This window comes from Myxine glutinosa, chromosome 11 (genome assembly GCF_964187855.1).
Source record: "Myxine glutinosa chromosome 11, kmMyxGlut1.1, whole genome shotgun sequence".
Lineage (NCBI taxonomy): Eukaryota > Metazoa > Chordata > Myxini > Myxiniformes > Myxinidae > Myxine > Myxine glutinosa.
The window spans coordinates 43,527,078-43,545,349 of NC_136271.1; the positions used below are offsets into that span (position 1 = coordinate 43,527,078).

General features: G+C 46.0%; 1 protein-coding gene and 1 long non-coding RNA gene across 3 annotated transcripts in view; one reads left to right on the plus strand and one right to left on the minus strand.

The window, feature by feature from the left end:
* Positions 1 to 774: 774 nt before the first annotated feature.
* LOC144894260 (uncharacterized) lies at positions 775 to 18,165 on the minus strand. Its single transcript, XR_013624945.1, has 2 exons — positions 18,041 to 18,165; positions 775 to 861 (listed from the first exon to the last, which is right to left on the minus strand). It is a non-coding gene; the product is annotated as an uncharacterized LOC144894260 (long non-coding RNA).
* The window catches only part of LOC137436605 (uncharacterized), a 185,236-nt gene continuing 185,022 nt past the window's right edge, over positions 18,059 to 18,272 (plus strand). Inside the window, exon 1 of one of the 2 annotated variants that reach the window (XM_078786604.1) lies at positions 18,059 to 18,145. The gene's annotated coding sequence lies outside the window, so the exon portion shown is untranslated. The remainder of the gene's footprint in view (positions 18,146 to 18,272) is intronic. The other variant, XM_078786603.1, reaches the window with a different exon arrangement.

Below are 18,272 nucleotides of genomic sequence, written 5' to 3' on the forward strand. Positions count from 1 at the left end.
CCCCCAGCTCTCTCTGTGCTCTGTCCCCCAAATATTCCTACAGGTCGCACAAGATCTGCCAGCAACCCTCTGATGGTTAAACTGCCGAAATCTCGGCTCTCCGCTCACCTTCACTCTTTCATTCCTCTTTTCTCCCGCCTCTGGAACAAACTCCCTCACTCCCTTCAATCCCACTCCTCCCTCCAGGTCTTTAAAACAGCTGTTCACCACCATCTCTTATCTTCCCCCATCCAAAACCTTGATCTTTTCTACCCCCGCTAATTCACCCCAGATCCACCTTGTTTGAAATTCCAACTTCTTTCCTGGAAGTCCTGGCAGTGTCCATATGTTTTATACCTCTCCCACTGCCCCCTTCCCACGCCCCCCCCCCCCCCCCCCAAAGCCCTCGCCCTCTCTCAGATCTCTCGATGTCACCATGTCTCTCGGTCCCTGCTCTCAAATGTTGTGTTTGTGTCCTTCCCCCTCTCTCCCCATCTTGTCTACCGCTCCCTATGTTATATGTTTTATGTGTCGGTTTGTCTTTCTGTGTGATTAATGTTCGCTCTTTCACGAGCCTCGATATTGTATACAAAAAAAAAAAAAAAAAAAAAAAAAAAAAAAACTTTCATTTTCATGGTAAATCAACTGAGTTATGCATTCCAACAGTAACATAAGTAGATAATGTGATGGCTAACTACCCCTTCTGCTATATATTTTTCTTTGTACTAAACATCATTTTCCACTTGGATTATCTGTGGTTTCCATGTCGTAATATTTTCACATGTGTATTCACAGCGGTCCCTGGAATAGGAATACAAACCCACCTGTAGTAATCTGAGGAAATGTCCCACCAGACGAAGGACGAAGGTGATCATGGAATACCTGCATCACATACAAAGAAGAACCTCCTTTAGCAGGAAATGTAGTGATGCAATACCTACATGTGAAAAACCGACTCATTTCTTCCTTACAATCCTGGAATTTAAAGCTGTTGGGTAATAATGTTGAATATTTAATGAAATAATAATATCGCAGTGAACAATTGTAACATTTCTTCCAGCGCAGAATACACTTTTCCAAATATTACATGATTAAAAAATCGTTCTGTTAAGAGGACAACTTAGGAATATACGAGACCTCGAGCCAGACTCCCCAAAATTTTCGTTATTGGTGTCAGGCAGAGGGAGCAAGGCTAATTGTGATTTTTAGCAAGGCTAGGGTCCCTAGGGATGGAAAACGTGTGATAGCAACGTGTAGCCCTTTGCCTTCTCTGTTTTATCACTCAATTTTAAACCATAACTAGTGGGGCGGCTTAGCCCAAATATTCAAAAGAATTGTGCATTTTGTGATACAAGCACCAAATTTGGCACAAATGTACATTAATATGTTGCGAACATTTTCAGATATTGGGCCACTTGAAATTCCGTAATTTTGTTTTCAATTTTTTTCAAATTTCGTAATTTCAAATTTTTCGGGTGACACCGTCACAATTTCGGTCTTCGAGGCCGGCCGATAGGCAAGTGTGACCGGAAGGGACGAGGTTCTCCTGACCACGTGGCCCTCGATCTGGGAAGCGAGAGGCGTTCCATTAGTGGACGCGCCCCTCACGCCAGACTTTTGGGCGGCCCCGGCAGGCCGTTTGTTTTGACGTTCCGTGACAGGCCCCGCACCCCCACCTCCGGGCCGACCGGAAGCTTGTGCTGAGTACATCATACCTGAACAACTCAGTGAGGCAGAACACAGCAGTGCACACCAGGGTGACCCCTTCAGTGCATAAACCAATTAACCTGTCCACTGCAGGACATATAGAAATGAAGTTATTTTCTGCATATAATAATAATATAAGTTCAGTTCTATATAACAATTTCTGTTATCACCACTACCACTACAACTACCACTACTACAAGCTTTGTCTGGAATTTTGTGGACTAACAGACAAACAGACATACAGACAAGCTGGGATCAAAACATTACCTCCTTCCACCATTGAGTGTAGAGGTAAACATCATGGAAATTATATCATGCCCTAGATTTAATTCATGCTTACCCGTGTATTTGCTTCACTGGTTCACAAGGTCTTTTGCATACATGTAATTCAGACTCTCGTCTTCATTGCTGACCACACAATGTTCGCAACATATTAATGTACATTTGTGCCAAATTTGGTGCTTGTATCACAAAATGCACAACAGGTTTGCTATGCTGCTACACTAAACCCCTAAGGTCTCCGGTTGCAGATTTTGCATCCAAAATGTATCGGGTCATTGTCAGTTTAAGGTGTATAAAGAATGTGTACAAGTATTTTCACCAAAACTTTTTATCTTCTTGGCAAGGATATTAAATTCCTCTTACAATGGTATAAAAATTATGCACCAGTGATATAATGGCCACAATGAACACTTTCAAATGGGGTCAAAATATGCACCCAAACATGCTCAAAATGACGTTTTTTCAATCATATAGTTTTACATTTAATTATTTAATGACATCATTCACCAAATAGCATCATTCATCAATAACTTGTCCCAGAAGCCTTTTCCCAATATTATGATAGCATTTGCAATCTTAATATCTGACATATGTTGACATGTATGTGCACAATATTATACACTGACCCTCAAATTACGATTCTCACCAAATTTGTGACTGAAATTGGAATGCGACACTCTTGGCAATATTGATTCAAAACAAATACCCAAAATACCTCAAAAACCGTTAAAGACCCAGAGGACCCAAAAGACCTCGAAAACACCAAAGATCCAAAAGACTCCAAAGCCTCAAAAGACCCCCAAAGACCCAAAATACCTAAAAGACCCTTAAAGACAATGACGACCCAAAAGATCCAGAAGACCCAAAATACACTGAAGACCCTTAAAGACCCAGAATAACTAAAATCCCCTGAATACCTAAAATATCCTGAAGACCCATAAAGACCATGAAGACCCCAAAGACAAAAAAGATACAAAATACCCAAAAGTCCCAAAAGACCCTGAAGACCCAAAATACACTGAAGACCCTCAAAGTCGCAGAAGACCCGAAAGACCATGAAGACCTGAAAGACCCTTTAAACCCCAAGATCCTGAAGACCCTCAAGATCCTTAAGACCACTTTTACCTTTAAGACCCTTGCAATACTTTAGACACCTTGAGATCCCTTCACCCTTTCAACCTTTTATACCCGTTAAGCCTGTACACCCCTTAAAACCCTTTTGACTCCTTAAACCTAAACACAATTTAGACTTCTTACACCCTACATATCGATTAGACAGCTTGGACCCTTGACCATTTAGAGCTTTACACCACTTGGACCTTTTTTGATTTAAAAATAAATTACAAATAAATAATATCACCAATGTTACAAATATATGTATACAAAATAAATGTTTGTATTATGATTGGTGTGAATCATGACAATACAGCAACTCAAGTTCAATCAGGTCATTATTCTCAGTTTGAACAAGCCTGTGCCTCTGCAGCGATGTGTGGTGTGGCGAGCGTAGCGAGCTGAGCCATGCTAGTAGTTTATAAAAACCTAAGATACCATGACTGAATTACCCAATGAATAAAATATTGGGAGAAAAATATAGTGTGTAGAGTTATGATTTCACTGCAGTTGTTCAGTTCCTAACGACAGTTGGTGTTGCTGTTAGTGAACATTTTCTGACAATGTTGCTGAATATGAGGTAGAATATTGGAAAGGTATTCTCTTCTTCTCCTTCCCATCTCCTCCTGTAAATCAGCTATTCTTCTTCCAATCCCACAACTTGTAAATCTTTCACCACTGTATCCTTCCGTCTGGTTTTCGGCCTTCCTCGTCTCCATTTTTCTGACAATCCCATCTTCATCACTCACCTCACCATATACTCTTTCTCTCTCCTCATCACATGATCAGACCAATTCAATCTCTTCTTGGCTACTTTCTTTGATACTTCCACAATCTGCACTGACTCCCTGATATACTGGTTCCTAATCTTGTCCTTGCCACTCCACACGTCCATCTCAACATTCGCATCTCATTTATATCCAGGTTCTGTTCCTCTTTCTTAGATTTCCGAAAGGAATTTAACCAGTTATTGTGCACATTAGTAAGCCATTATGCCATATCTCAAGAGAACTGACAAATTACAGCCCCATATCAGATCTCGCAATCTTTTCCAAAATACTGGAGAAAATTGCTTAAACACAGTTAATCAAATTCCTGGACAAACATGGATTCGCCACTGATATACATTTCCCAAAACACAGAACCCTTGCTTTTCAACATAATATTTGTTTCTCTGGCTCCAAACTATTGAATGAATTGCCAGATAGTTTGAGAAAATCTCAGTCATTGAATAATTTCTCGTTCAAACTTAAGCAATATCTTTTCTTAAGCTCCTTCTGTCGGGTATTGTCCATAGGAGTTTTACGAAATATTGACTATTTGTCTCTTGAATTTCCCCACTGATGCTTTTCATTGATTTTTTGGTCGGCTGGTCGACTCATTCATCACGTGAAATTGTTTGCCCATTAATATGTTTTTTCTCATTTATACCATTTATTACCCTCGCCAGAGGAGATGGTATTGCATTTGAGTCTGTTTATTTGTCTTTCTGTTTGTTTGTCCACACAGAATAAATATGATTTTCTCTGCAACCATTGGTCCAATTGACAGGAACTTTTCACCATAGGTGCACCTCCTGTACAATTTTTATGCCTCCGCCGACGAAGTCGCTGGAGGCATTTTGTTTTCGGGTTGTCCGTCCGTCCGTACCTACGGGCTAAACGTCGTTTTTCTCAGCAACCATATGTCCGGTTGAGACGGAACTTTCGATATCGTTCGTTCGAATCAGTTGCCGAGTCAGAGTCGAGGTTTGCTTGAAACTTTTCCACCTTCTTAGGTGCAAAAGACACAGAATCTAGGAGCAGTTCGGTATGATTGGGAAGGGTGGCTACGGAGAGAGGGGTTAGGGTCACAAGGTTTTGAAGCAAGCACAGAATTGAGTCATTCAGCCTTCTCACGAGCAGCGTCGGCTGTGGTGTCATTTGAAGTGAGGGAAGGGATGGTCAGGGAGCATTAGGGTGGTCCAAAAATGCAAAAAAATCACTTTTCTATCTGGATTTTGATGCTCTATTGGATTATTGTTAGAAATGGTCTAAATCATTCACCCAAAAAATATTTTGCATCTGAGTCATCTATAAACTCATACACACTCAACATATAAATTTGTCATTTTGGTCAATTTTAATGACTTACAAAGACTTTAGAAATATTTTTTCCCTAAATAATGTCATTGATGGTACATGCCCCTGTGAAGTCCTCATGGTCGAAACATGAGTCAGACATGTATGAACATGTTTCAAACATGTTTCAAGCATTGTCAAACATGTTTCGACCATGATGATTTCACACTCGCAGGCGCAAGCGCATGCAAAAAGTCATGAACCACAAAATGGCTTAGTACAATAGTGCATGTACTTTTCCCACCTAGGTTGCTATTGGATTGTTCTCATTTAGCCAAATTTGGTGAAAAACGCCATATTTCAATTGAAGTGTGTATGAGTTTCTAGATGGAATTGAGCGAACATATTTGGTGGGTGAATGTTTTAGACCATTTCTAACAATAATCCAGTAGAGCATCAAAATCGGAGAGATCGATGTTTTTTGGACCACCCTAGGGAGCATACACCAGGAGACTGACTCAACAAGATGCCAACAGGTGTTAGAGGAGGTGAGACACGAGTTTGAAAGTTCATTCCTGAGAATGGTCAAATGTTGTTTTCTGACTCTCCTGAGAGTCGACAAACACTTGTTGCGGGATTTGTGGAATGATCTAAGGTTGCCTTCCAGGAGAAGAATGCAAGTTGTTTTAAAGCAATTGCCTCACCACAGGATTCGGAGCACCAAGAGCAGGAGGATGGGTAAGATGAATGAAGACAGATGGGATGAATTTGTGTATAAGATAGAGCATGTTTCTGGGGAAGAATTCCCAAGCTGAATTAATATTAGGGGCGGTAGATATAGGAGACTAGTCCTGAAATGTGATGGCTGCTTGCAGTTCCTGACATTTGCCTGAGTGAACTGCCAGACTCACCGTCATCAAGGCTGTTTCTTAAGAATGACCAGAGATGTTGACCTTCACAAGCACATGATTAGATGAGACAATTGCAGCAGGGGAAGTTGGCGATAGATACATTGGCGAGCAAGATACATTGGCGAGGAAGTTGGTCATCACCAAATCCATAAGGGAAGATTTGCCATTGAGAGAAATAAGTGTTGGAAAAGTCACAGATTGAGTCAGGCCCATTTAGTCTCAGAAGTCCTTTGCTAAAGTGCCATAGCTGATGAGAGAGGTACTAACGCCACGCCATTTAGTATGGTGACAATTTAAATCACCACATATGAGGAAGAGAGAGTTGGGATGAGTGATTTAAAGTTGGTCCATGGCGTCAGAGAGATCTACATGGAGTTGTCACTGTTGGGGGGACGGCACAACATAAAGACTAACATGAAGTGGGAGTGGAGGGAAGTCGCAGCCAGAGGTAGTCCTGTGTTTGGGAGGTGTAAAAGCAGTACATTGAGAGTGAAAAATGTTTTTTGTTGTTGATATACAGCACAACTCTCCTGCCAGGACAGGGTTCAGGTCGATCAAAATGGAGTACACAAATGCCAGCGAGAGACACTATGGAGTCAGGGACATCCTGTGGGAGGAAGGATTCTGGTAATGAGATGATGTCTGGTTCATTAGCAGTGGCCTGGATTGAAAGATCTGTCAGGGTGGAACGGAGGCCACAGATGTTTGAGGTTCACACAGTTAGGGACAGGGTGAGAGGAGCTGCTGATAGGATGTAGGGATGTGGAAAAGAGCAAGGAGAGAGTGCCTTTGGACGAGTTAAACCCTTTGGATCCCTAAGACCCCCAAAATATTTTGGAGCCTTCAAGTCCCCAAAGACCCATAAGACCTTTTAGACTCCTAAGCCCCTTCAGGACCCATAAGACCCCCAATACCCTTGAAGATACCTAAGACTATTTATAAACCCAAGTCCTTTAAGACTGATAAGACTCCATTAGAACCCTTAGGCCCCCTAAAATCCTGTAGTCCCCCTTAGACCTTCTGTCTGAGGGCCTGCTGCAGTAACACTTGAGGGTCACCAGCAATAATCAAAAGGCCCCCCATTGGTAAAACGCCTCAGTTCCAAATGTTACAGCGGTTAATTGCCAGCCAAATTCTTACTATAATTCGAGACCAAAGTTTTCTTTGGCCCACCCGAGCTCCTCACGACATACAAGGCTTTCATCTGCAGCTTGATGGAGTACTGCTCTCCCCTCGGGGCTGGTGGTCCTGCCTCACACCTAACTCAGCTTCACGCTGTGGAGACCAAAGCTTTTAGAATCATTGGTATCTCCCACGATGAGGTTAATTCTGAGGGCTTTTCACTCTCACGCAGGCATGTTGGTGGTCTTTCTGTCTTCTACCGACTCCTCTCTGGCCTAGCACCTCCTGTTCTGTCTGTGCTCTGTCCCCCAAATATTTCTGAACGATGCACAACTTCTGCCAGCAACCCTCTTCTGGTGAAACTGCCAAAATCAAGACTCTCTGTTCACCTTCACTCTTTCATTCCTCTTTTTGCCTGCCTCCGGAACAAATTCCCACACTCAATTAAATCCCGCTCTTCCCTCCAGGTCTTCGAAACAGCTGTTCACCACCACCTCATATCTTTCCCCATACAAAACCTTGAACCCCCATTAATCCACTCCAAACCCACCTCCTTCAAATTCCCTGGTTTATTTCCTGAAAGCCCCTGTAGTGTCCATCTTGTTTATCCCATGTACCCTGCCCCAGCCCTCTCTCTTCCACAGATCTGCTGTCCTTGTTCTCTGCTATGGTTGTGCTTATGTGCTTCCCTCTCTCTCTCTCCATATTGTCTCCCACTCCCTTTATTATAAGTTTTATGTGCCCTTTTATGTTTTTTGTGTTTAATGTTAGCTGTTACACGAGCCTCGATGTTGTATACAAAAAAAAAAAATTAATAAAAAGGTGAGCCCTGGGTTTGGACGCCGGCCTGTGCTGAGGCCCTCCACCTCTTGAAATCTCAGCTCACCACGTCACCTATCCTGCCTCAATTCAACTTCGCCAGCCCCCTTCCCCCCTCATCACCTGTGATGCATCGGCCACTGACATAGGGTCTTGCAGTTGCAGGGTGGTGGGGAGAAGCCCATTGCCATTGCCACCCGGACACTGATCCCAACGAAGGTGAGCAGAGAGTCTTGATTTTGGCAGTTTCACCAGAAGAGGGTTGCTGGCAGATCTTGTGCTTCCTAAAGGAATATTTGGGGACAGAGCACAGACAGACCAGGGGAGGCTAGGCCGGAGAGGAGTCGGTAGAAGACAGAAAGACCACCAACCTGCCTGCAGTGAGCGAGTGACGAAAGGCCCTAAGAATAGGCTTCACTGCGGGAGATACCAATGATTCTGAAAGCTTTGGTTTCTACAGCGTGAAGCTGAGCCAGGTGTGAGGCAGGACCACCAGCCCAGAGGGGAGAGCAGTATTCCATCTGCGGAATCAAGCTGCGGATGCAATCAAGCTGCGGATGAAAGCTTTGTATGTGGTGAGGAGCTCAGGTGTGCCCAGAAAGGACTTTGCACGATGGAGGATGCCCAGTCGACGACTGGCTTTGAAGGACAGCTTGGAAATGTGGTTTTCCCAGGAAAGATCATGGCTGATAGTGAGACCCAAAAACTTGAGTGACAGAACTTCTTCAAGAGGATTGTTGAGAAAGTGGATGGGAGGGTTTTCCAGACGGTCTTTACGGAGAGACAAAGTGAGAGTGTGAGATTTGTCAGGATTGAAAGACATGTTTCACTTGTTTGACCAGATTATGATTTTGTCCAGGTCTGCAGAGAGTGAAGAGGCTGCTGCCTGCCGATCTGAGGGATGAGATATGGAGCGGCAGAGAGTGGAGTCATCAGCAAAGAGACAGAGATTATTTTCTAGAGAGTCGGAGAGATCATTGATGAAGACCAGAAAAAGCGCAGGCCCCAGAACACTGACTTGGGGACTCCATCCTGAACAGGCAGGGGAGATGAGAGAATTCCATTCAGGGCCACACGTTGACTGCGACCGGAGAGGAAGTCTGCAAGCCATGCGTGGAGGTTCCCATGGAAACCATAAGAGGAGAGATTGGTGAGCAGGGCGGGGTGTCATACCGTATCGAAGGCATGAGATATAATAATAATAATAATAATTCATTGATTTTGTATAGCGCTTTTCCAGAAGCCCAAAGGCGCTTTGACAGAGTGGAAAACATAATGCATAACAATACATGAAAACAACAATTGCAAAAAGACAAGAATCAATAGGGAAATATTTAAAGCAAAAGGAGGGAGAAGGAGAAGAGATAGGCAGGGGTTAAATGCTGTGGGTTGAATGTTGAATGTGTTGTACAGGTGGGTGGGTCTTTAGTGATGTTTTGAATGTGGTGAGTGAGGAGGAGTCTCTGATGGTGTGAGGTAGTGAGTTCCAGAGGGTGGGAGCAGCGATGGAGAAGGCCCTGTCCCCCCAGGATCTGAATTTGGTCCGGATGGAGGGGGTCAGGAGGTTGGTACCAGCAGAGCGGAGGTTGCGGGTGGGAGTGTGTCTGGAGAGGAGGTCAGCCAGGTAGGATGGGGCCAGGTTATGGAGGGCTTTGTATGTCAAGAGGAGGATTTTGTACTGGATTCTCTGGGGGATGGGGAGCCAGTGAAGCTTGTAAAGGACGGGGGTGATGTGGTCACGGGTCCGGGAATGGGTGAGTAGACGGGCAGCGGAGTTCTGAATGTATTGGAGTTTATTGGTGATTTTTGAGGGTGAACCATAGAGGAGGCTATTGCAGTAGTCCAGACGGGAGGTGATGAAGGCGTGGATGAGGGTTTCTGCAGCCATGGAGGAGAGGGATGAGCGGAGACGGGCAATGTTTTTCAGGTGAAAGAAGGCTGACTTTGTGATCTGTTTAGTGTATTTGTCGAAGGAAAGGGTTTGGTCAAAGATGACGCCAAGATTCCGGATGTGAGGGGAGGTGGATACTGGGATACCGTCGATGTTGAGGGCAAAGTTATGGGTGGATTTTGTGAGCGTTTTTGGGCCAATGATGATTATTTCAGATTTATCACAGTTAAGCTTGAGGAAGTTGATTTGAAGCCAGGATTTTATTTCAGTGATGCAGTTTGTCAGGATAGAGTGGGTGTCGGTGGAGACGGACTTGGTGGAGATGAAAAGCTGGATGTCATCGGCGAAGCAGTGGAATTGGAGACCATGACGGCGGATTAAGTGACCGAGGGGGGACAGGTAAAGGATGAAGAGGAGGGGGCCAAGAACTGAACCTTGGGGGACACCTTGGGGGAGGGGAGCAGTGGGGGATTTGCAGTTATTGATGGAGATGAACTGGCGTCTGTCAGAGAGGTATGATTTAATCCAAGAGAGGGCAGTGCCGGTAACGTTAAAGGTCGATTCAAGTTGGGTGAGGAGGATGGTGTGATCGATGGTGTCAAAGGCAGCGCTGAGGTCGAGGAGGACGAGAATGTTGAGGTTGCCAGCGTCAGAGGAGAGGAGAAGGTCGTTGGTGATTTTGAGGAGAGCAGTTTCAGTACTGTGTTTGGAGCGGAATCCGGATTGGAATGTTTCATACAGGTTTTTGGCAGAGAGATGATGTTTGAGTTGAGTGGCTACAGCGCGTTCCAAAACTTTTGACAGAAAGGGTAGGTTGGAGATGGGTCTGAAGTTGTTTAGGGTGTCAGGGTTTAGACCAGGTTTTTTTAGAATGGGGGTAACAGCAGCAATTTTGAGGGAAGGTGGGACGATGCCTGTAGACAACAAGGAGTTTATTGTTGCAGTGATAAGTGGAGAGAGAGCAGGGAGGGAGGCCTTAACAAAGCTGGAGGGGATGGGGTCAAGAGTGCAGGTGGCAGTTTTCATTCCTATGAGGAGTTCAGAGAGGTCAGTCGGGGAGATTGGGGAGAACCGAGACAGGGGATGGCAGGACAAGGGGGGGGCAGGTGGTTGGAGGGGGAGCGGGTGCGGCGGTGGTCAAGCTGTTGTAGATGTTGTCAATTTTGCGTTGGAAGAAAGAGAGGAAGGAGATGCAGTTGTCTACTGTGAATGACTGGATGGTGGTGTTCAGGGGGCGGAGGAGTTTGTTTATTGTCGAGAAGAGTGCTTTTGGGTTTCCGGAGCCAGAGTGGATAATTTGAGAGTAGTAGGTGGAGCGGGCGCGGGAGAGGGCATCTTTGTAGTGTTGTAGGTGGTCCTTGTAGGCTTGGGAGTGAACTGTGAGACCCGTTTTATTGCGGAGTCTTTCAAGTTGGCGAGCACGAGTTTTCATCAGGCGGAGTTCAGGGGTAAACCAGGGAGAAGATTTGGGTGAAAGAAACTGTTTTGGTTTTTACAGGCGCAAGCTGGTCAAGGCAGGAGGAGAGAGTGTGGTTGTAGTAGTCAGTGAGGTCGGAAGGGGTGTGGAGGTCAATGAAGGGAGAAGTGGACATTTTTTCAGAGAGGGTGGATGAGAATGAGGTCGGTGAAAGAGCGTTTAGCTTACGGAAGTTGATAGTGCGATAATGCCTTGGTGTTGGGGCGGGGATGTTGATGGTCAGAGTGATGGCTAAGTGGTCAGAGAGGGTGAGGTCGGAGCCAGAGAGATGGTGCAAATTTAATCCAGTGGAGCAGACAAGGTCCAAAATGTGACCACGGATATAGGTAGGAAAGTCGACATGTTGAGTGAGGTTAAAGCAGGTGAGTAAATCAGTGAAGTCAGTGGTTATTGTGGAGTCAGTGGAGTCCATGTGGATATTGAAATCACCAAGGAGGAGGATTGAGGGGGAGAGGGAACATAGCTGGGTCAGAAAGTAGGAGAAGTCAGACAGGAATGATGGGTGTGGTTTGGGAGGGCGGTAGACGACAGCCATGACTGACTGCGTGCGACCAGAGAGTTTAAAAGCCAGGTGTTCAAATGATGGAGCAGATGAGATGGAGATGAGGTTGGTCTTCATGTCTTGACGGTGGATAACGGCAATTCCACCACCTCGGCCCTCCGAGCGTGGTTTATTGACGTAGGAATATCCATTGGGTGTGGTGAGGTTGAGTGTGTCGTAGTCCAGAGGTTGTTGCCAGGTTTCGGTGAGACAGAGAAAGTCCAGTTTGTTATCCAGGATGTATTCGTTCAGGATGAGGCATTTGTTGTTGAGGGACCGGGTGTTGAACAGGGTGAGCTTGATGTTGTTTTAAATATATATCAAGCGGAGACGGCTCTGATTTACTGTTTGGCAATGAGGAACTCCATCCATTGTTGAGATAGTAGTAGTAGCATGTCCAGAGTAGAGTGACCTGGTCTGAATCCAAATTGATGATCCGAGATCAATCCATTGGAGAAGAGGAAGGATTTGATATCAGAAGCGATGATGGATTCCATGACCTTGCTGATTATTGGGAGGAGGCTCATTGGTCTGTCGTTGCAAGGATATGTTTTTGCACCTTTTTGTGTAATGCGGAAATGTTGGCTTATTTCCAAGCTGATGGCAGATGACCTTGAGCAAAAGCGAGGGTGAAGAGAACAGAGAGAGGGTGTGAAAGAGCAGCAGAGCAGGATTTTAGGACCCGTGGGCTGATACCATCTGGTCCAGTTGCAGAATCAGAGTTGAGGTTTGACAGAAACTTCACCTTGTTGGGAGAGAAGGACACAGAGTCCAGGTGCAGCTGGGTTCGACTGGGTAAGGTGGGTACAGCGAGAGACGGGTTTGGGACACAACATTTTGAGGCAAACACAGAGTTGAGGCATTCGGCTTTTTCAGGTGCGATGTCAGTTATGGATCTGTTTGAGGTAAAGGAGGGGATGGAGGGGAAACAAACACCAGAAACAGATTTGACCAGAGGCCACCAGGATTTGGGGGAGGGTGACAGGTTTGAGAGTTCATTCTTGAGATTAGAGAGATAGTGCTTCCTGGCTCTCCTGAGGGTAGACACACACTTGTTCCGAGCTTTGTGAAATGAACTGAGATTGCCTTCTGTTGGATTTGCCTTCCATGAGGCAAAGGCAAGTTGATTCAGGGCAACTGCCTCACCACAAGATTCAGTGTATCATTGACGGGAGGAAGGGTAAGACAACTGAAGACGAGATGGGATAAATCTGTGCATGAGAGAGAGCAGTTTACTTTGGAAGAATTCCCAGGATGAGTTGATGTCAGAGGCAGTAGTGATGGGAGACCAGTCCACATGTTTGATGGCTGCTTGAAGACCATCCCAGTAGGCCTGAGTAAAATGCCAGACTCGTTGACGCTGAGGGGGCTCTCTGAGAATGGCCAGAGATATATCCACTTTAACAACCCTCGACTTGACTGACATAACACAACCTTTAACAACCTCGACTTGTCAACCCGCGACTCTGATTCTGCAACCGGACCTGATGGCATCAGCCCACGGGTCCTAAAATCCTGTTATTCTGCTCTTTCACTCCCTCTCTCTGTTCTCTTCACCCTCTCTTTTGCTCAAGGTCATCTGCCATCTGCTTGGAAATCAGCCAACATCACCGCTTTGCACAAAAACGTGCAAAAACAGATCCTAGCAACTACAGACCAATCAGCCTTCTCCCAATTATCAGCAAAGTCATGGATTCCATCATTGCTTCGGATATGAAATCTTTCCTCTTCTCCAATGGCTTGATCTATGATCATCAATTTTGGTTTCAGACCTGGTCACTCTACTCTGGACATGCTGCTTCTGCTTTCTCAACAATGGATGGAGGTCCTCAATGCCAAACAGTAAATTAGAGCTGTCTCCCTTGACATATCATGTGCCTTTGATACAGTCTGGCACCCCGCTCTGCTCACCAAACTCTCCTCCTATGGTATCCATGGAAATGTCCACGCATGGCTGGCGGACTTCCTCTCTAGTCGTAGTCAACGTGTGGCCCTGAATGGGTTTCTCTCATCTCCTCTTCCTGTTCAGGCTGGAGTTCCCCAAGGCAGTGTTCTGGGCCCTGTGCTTTTTCTGGTCTTCATCAATGATCTCTCTGACTCTTTTGAAAATCCTCTCTATCTCTTTGCTGATGACTCTACTCTCTGTCGCTCCAATCCTCATCCCTCAGATCGGCAGTCTGCAGCCTCCTCACTCTCTGCAGACCTGGAAAAAAATCACAGACTGGGCAAACAAGTGGAACATGTCTTTCAATCCTGACAAATCTCACACTCTTACGATGTCTCTCCGAAAAGACCGAATGGACAACCCTCCCATCCACTTTCTGAATAATTCTCTCCAAGAAGTTCTGTCACTGAAACTTTTGGGTCTCACTATCTGCCATGATCTTTCCTGGGAAAACCACATTTCAAATCTGGCTTCCAAAGCCAGTCGCCGACTGGGCATCCTCGGTCGTGCGAAGTCCTTCCTTGGCACACCTGAGCTCCTCACCACAAACAAGGCTTTCATCTGCAGCTCAATGGAATACTGCTCTCCCCTCTGGGCTGGTGCTCCTGCCTCACACCTAGCTCGTCTTCACGCTGTTGAAACCAAAGCGTTCAGAATCATTGGAATCTCCCGCGATGAAGCTAACTCCAAGGGCCTTTCACTCACTCACCGCGGGCAGGTTGGTGGTCTTTCCGTCTTCTACCGACTCTTCTCTGGCCTTGCTCCTCCAGCTCTCTCTGGGCGCTGTCCCCCAAATATTCCTACAGGTCGCACAAGATCTGCCAGCAACCCTCTTATGGTGAAACTGCCAAAATCAAGACTCTCTGCTCACCTTCACTCCTTCATTCCTCTTTTCTCCCGCCTCTGGAACAAACTCCCTCACTCTCTTCAATCCCACTCCTCCCTCCAAGTCTTTAAAACAGCTGTTCAACACCATCTCTTATCTTCCCCCATCCAAAACCTTGATCTTTTCTACCCCTGCTAATTTCACCCCAAATCCACTTTTTTGAAATACCAACTTCTGCCCTGGAAGTCCTTGGTGTCCTTGTGTTTTATACTTCTCCAACCTCCCCCCCCCCCCCCCTTTCCCACGCCTCCTCCCCCCAAGCCCTCTCCCTCCCACACATCTCCCGATGTCCCTGCTCTCAAATGTTGTGTTTGTGTGCTTCCCCTTCTCTCCCCATCTTGTCTACCGCTCCCTCTTTTTATATATTTTGTTTGTCTGTTTGATTTGTTTGTGAAATAAATGTTAGCTCTTTCACGAGCCTCGATTCTGTATACAAAAAACAAAACAAAACAACAACAAGGCAATGATCAGATGAACCCATTGGAGCAGAAGAAGAACAGCAGGCATTTGCAGGGAGGTTAGTCGTAACCAAGTCTAAAAGAGAAGATGCTCCGTTGACTGAGATCCGGGTTGGGAAATTGACATTGTGTCAGTCACAGTTGGTCGCAGAAGTCCTTTGCTGAGTTGCCATGGCTGATGTGAGAGGTACCCACACCTAGCCAGCTGGCATGATGACAGTTGAAGTCGCCACATATGAGGAAGAGAGATTTGGGATGGGTAGAAAGAAGTTGATCCATGTTGTCAGACAGGGATATGTAAATGGAGTCATCACTGTTTGGTGGACGGTACAACACACATATGATCAAAAGTTGGGAGCAAAGGGGAAGCCGTAGCCAGAGGTACTCCTGGGGGTAAGGTGGAGAGAGGGCAGTGCAGGGAGAGTGATGAGTGTTTTTTGATAAAGATAGCAACCCCACCTCCAGGACGAGGCTCAGGTCTGTCATACCGGAGTCGGGAGTAACCAGAGAAAGATATTAAGGAATCAGAGACATCTTGAGGGAGGAAAGTTTCTGTTTAGCAGATTAAGTCTCGTATGTCAGAAGGAACCTGTATGCAGAGATCAGTCAGGTTTTAGCGAAGGCCTCGGGTGGTTGAGGTCCATACCGTTAAGGAAGAGGGAGGGGGAGCATCGGATACAGGACAAGGTAGGGTAGGGGTAGGGAAAGATGACGGAGGAGAGGGGGAGGTAGGGAGAGCTGTTGATAGTGTGTCAGAGATTGCAGTGGAGCCATGAGGAGGACAAAAGATTTGATGGTGATGAGGCACAAGTGAGAAGTTGTTTGAGGGGAGGCAGAGTGAGGTAGAATGTTGGAGGATGTGGAAGTATGAGTTGGAAAGGAGAGGAAGCGGGGAGGATGCAGCTTTGTGGAGGAGTTGAGGGAACTTTGAGGAGGAGGGGTGAGAGGGGAGATTTGAGGGGGAGAGGTGAGGGGGAAAATTTGAGAGGGAAAATTTGAGAGGGAAAGTTTGAGGGTGAGGGGAGAGATTTGATTTGGATGCGTGAGGAGGGAGATTTGAGGGGGAGGGTGATCGGAAATTTGAGGGGGAGGGGTGAGGAGGGGAGATTAGAAGGGGAGGGGTTAGTTGGGAGTTTTGACAGGGATGGGTGAGGAGGGGTTACGAGGGGAGGGGTGTAGTGGGAGATTTGAGGGGGAAGGGTGAGTTGGGAATTTTGAAGGGGAGGGGTGAGGGGGGAGTTTAGGAGGGAAGAGGTGAGGGGGAGTTTGGGAGGGGAGGGGTGAGGGGGGAGTTTTGAAGGGGAGAGGTGAGGAGGGAGATTTGAGAGGGAGGGGTGAGTTGGGAGTTTAGAAGGGGATGGGTGAGGGGGGGTTAGCAGGGGAGGGGTGTGGTGGGAGATTTCAGGGGGAGGGGTGAGTTGGGAATTTTGAAAGTTTTGAATGATTTAAGGAAATCGAACATTTATTACAGACTGGGACTTGAAATGACTTTGTTTGAGGGGGTGGGGGGGGGGGCAGAGATTTTCCTTACAATTCTTGAAATTTTCAAGTCAGAGATCCGTTTGAAATCCTTTGAGGAGGAGTGGAATGAAGGTGTGTTTAGAGAATGAACAAAGGAAGAAATGTTAGAGATTGAAATTTTTTTGTGATGGAAAGATTTAATGAACAAATTAATGACAGCCTTTTGGACAGGAAGAAAAAGAGCGAGTTCTAGTACACAAAAGATGTGGGTAGGGGTGTCTTTTCTGAGTAATTGGCTGAGCCGTGTTGCCGTGGTGTTGTATCAGGGCAGGAACCACAGGTAGGAGGATGTCATGCCAACAAAATTAACGAGCATGGGCAGCAGTATGGACTGATGAGGTGGGCTCCAGGATGTGGTGGATGGCCTCGATGTTGGACTCAAGCGGGGAGAGGACTCCAGCTGAGAGGAGAAATACCACAAACTCAATGTCCGACACAGCAAACACACACTTTTCACCATGAGGTTGCGCTTGGCGAGCGCCTCAAACACCCTGTGCAGGTGCTCATTGTGGATTGATGCATCAGGCCCATGTATGACAATGTCGTCTCTGTAAACAGCTACTGCTGGAATCCCTGCGAGGATAGAGGACATTCCTTTCTGAAAGCAGCTTGGGGCCGAGCTTACCCCGAGAGGCATCCTAGTGTCACGGAATACTCCAGCGTTGATGACAAATGCCATGAGGTACTATCACGGTGGAGGTGCACCTGTCGATATCCCTGGCGAAGGTCCAGCTTAGAAAAAACATGGAGCCATAGAACTGGGTGGTCAGTTTCTCAGTTGTGGGATGGGGGTATTTGTCTGGGAGGACATCACTGTTTGCTGCATGAAGGTCCACACAGATTCTGCACGAACGTCCACACAGATTCTGCACGAACGTCCACACAGATTCTGCATGAAGGTCCACACAGATTCTGCATGAAGGTGAGTCCTCCCAATTTTTTTTTTCTGGCAACCACCAAATGGAAGATCCAAGGAGTCGTATTGCCTGGTTCGTTAATTCCTGCTTCGAACAGGAGCTTGGGTGCAGCAGACACTTTGTCACGGAGAGCGAGCGGAACCCGTCACAGTGGCTCGATGACCAGGGTCACCATGGCGTCGAGCAGGGGCTGAAAAATGAAAGATTAAATTAACATGGAAATGGAAAAGATGAAAAAGTTTACATTCCATCATTTAAAATTGATCTTCAACAATTCCCCCATTGGCTATAGCCGATCCTCACATTCCAATGACCCACCCACAACCTCTTTAATGTTTCATTTTTAATGTTTCATTTAAATACGTATATACGCCACAAAGTTCATCTTTTTTTCTCTCATATTTTTCTTACCTTCAGATAGACCACACCCGATGACGTTCTTGTTTGACTAGTATGTAAATTTGAAATCGCATGAATCACCATAGTCCATAGTCGAGAAAATCCGTCTTCGCTCAGGTGAGCTTTTGAACCTTTTCTGTTGTTGAATAACAATTAGCTTCAATTAGTGCCGGGTTGTTGTGTTGATGGATAATGCTTATCAGTGATAATATTTGACCTGTTAATGTTTGGTGTTTGAACCAAC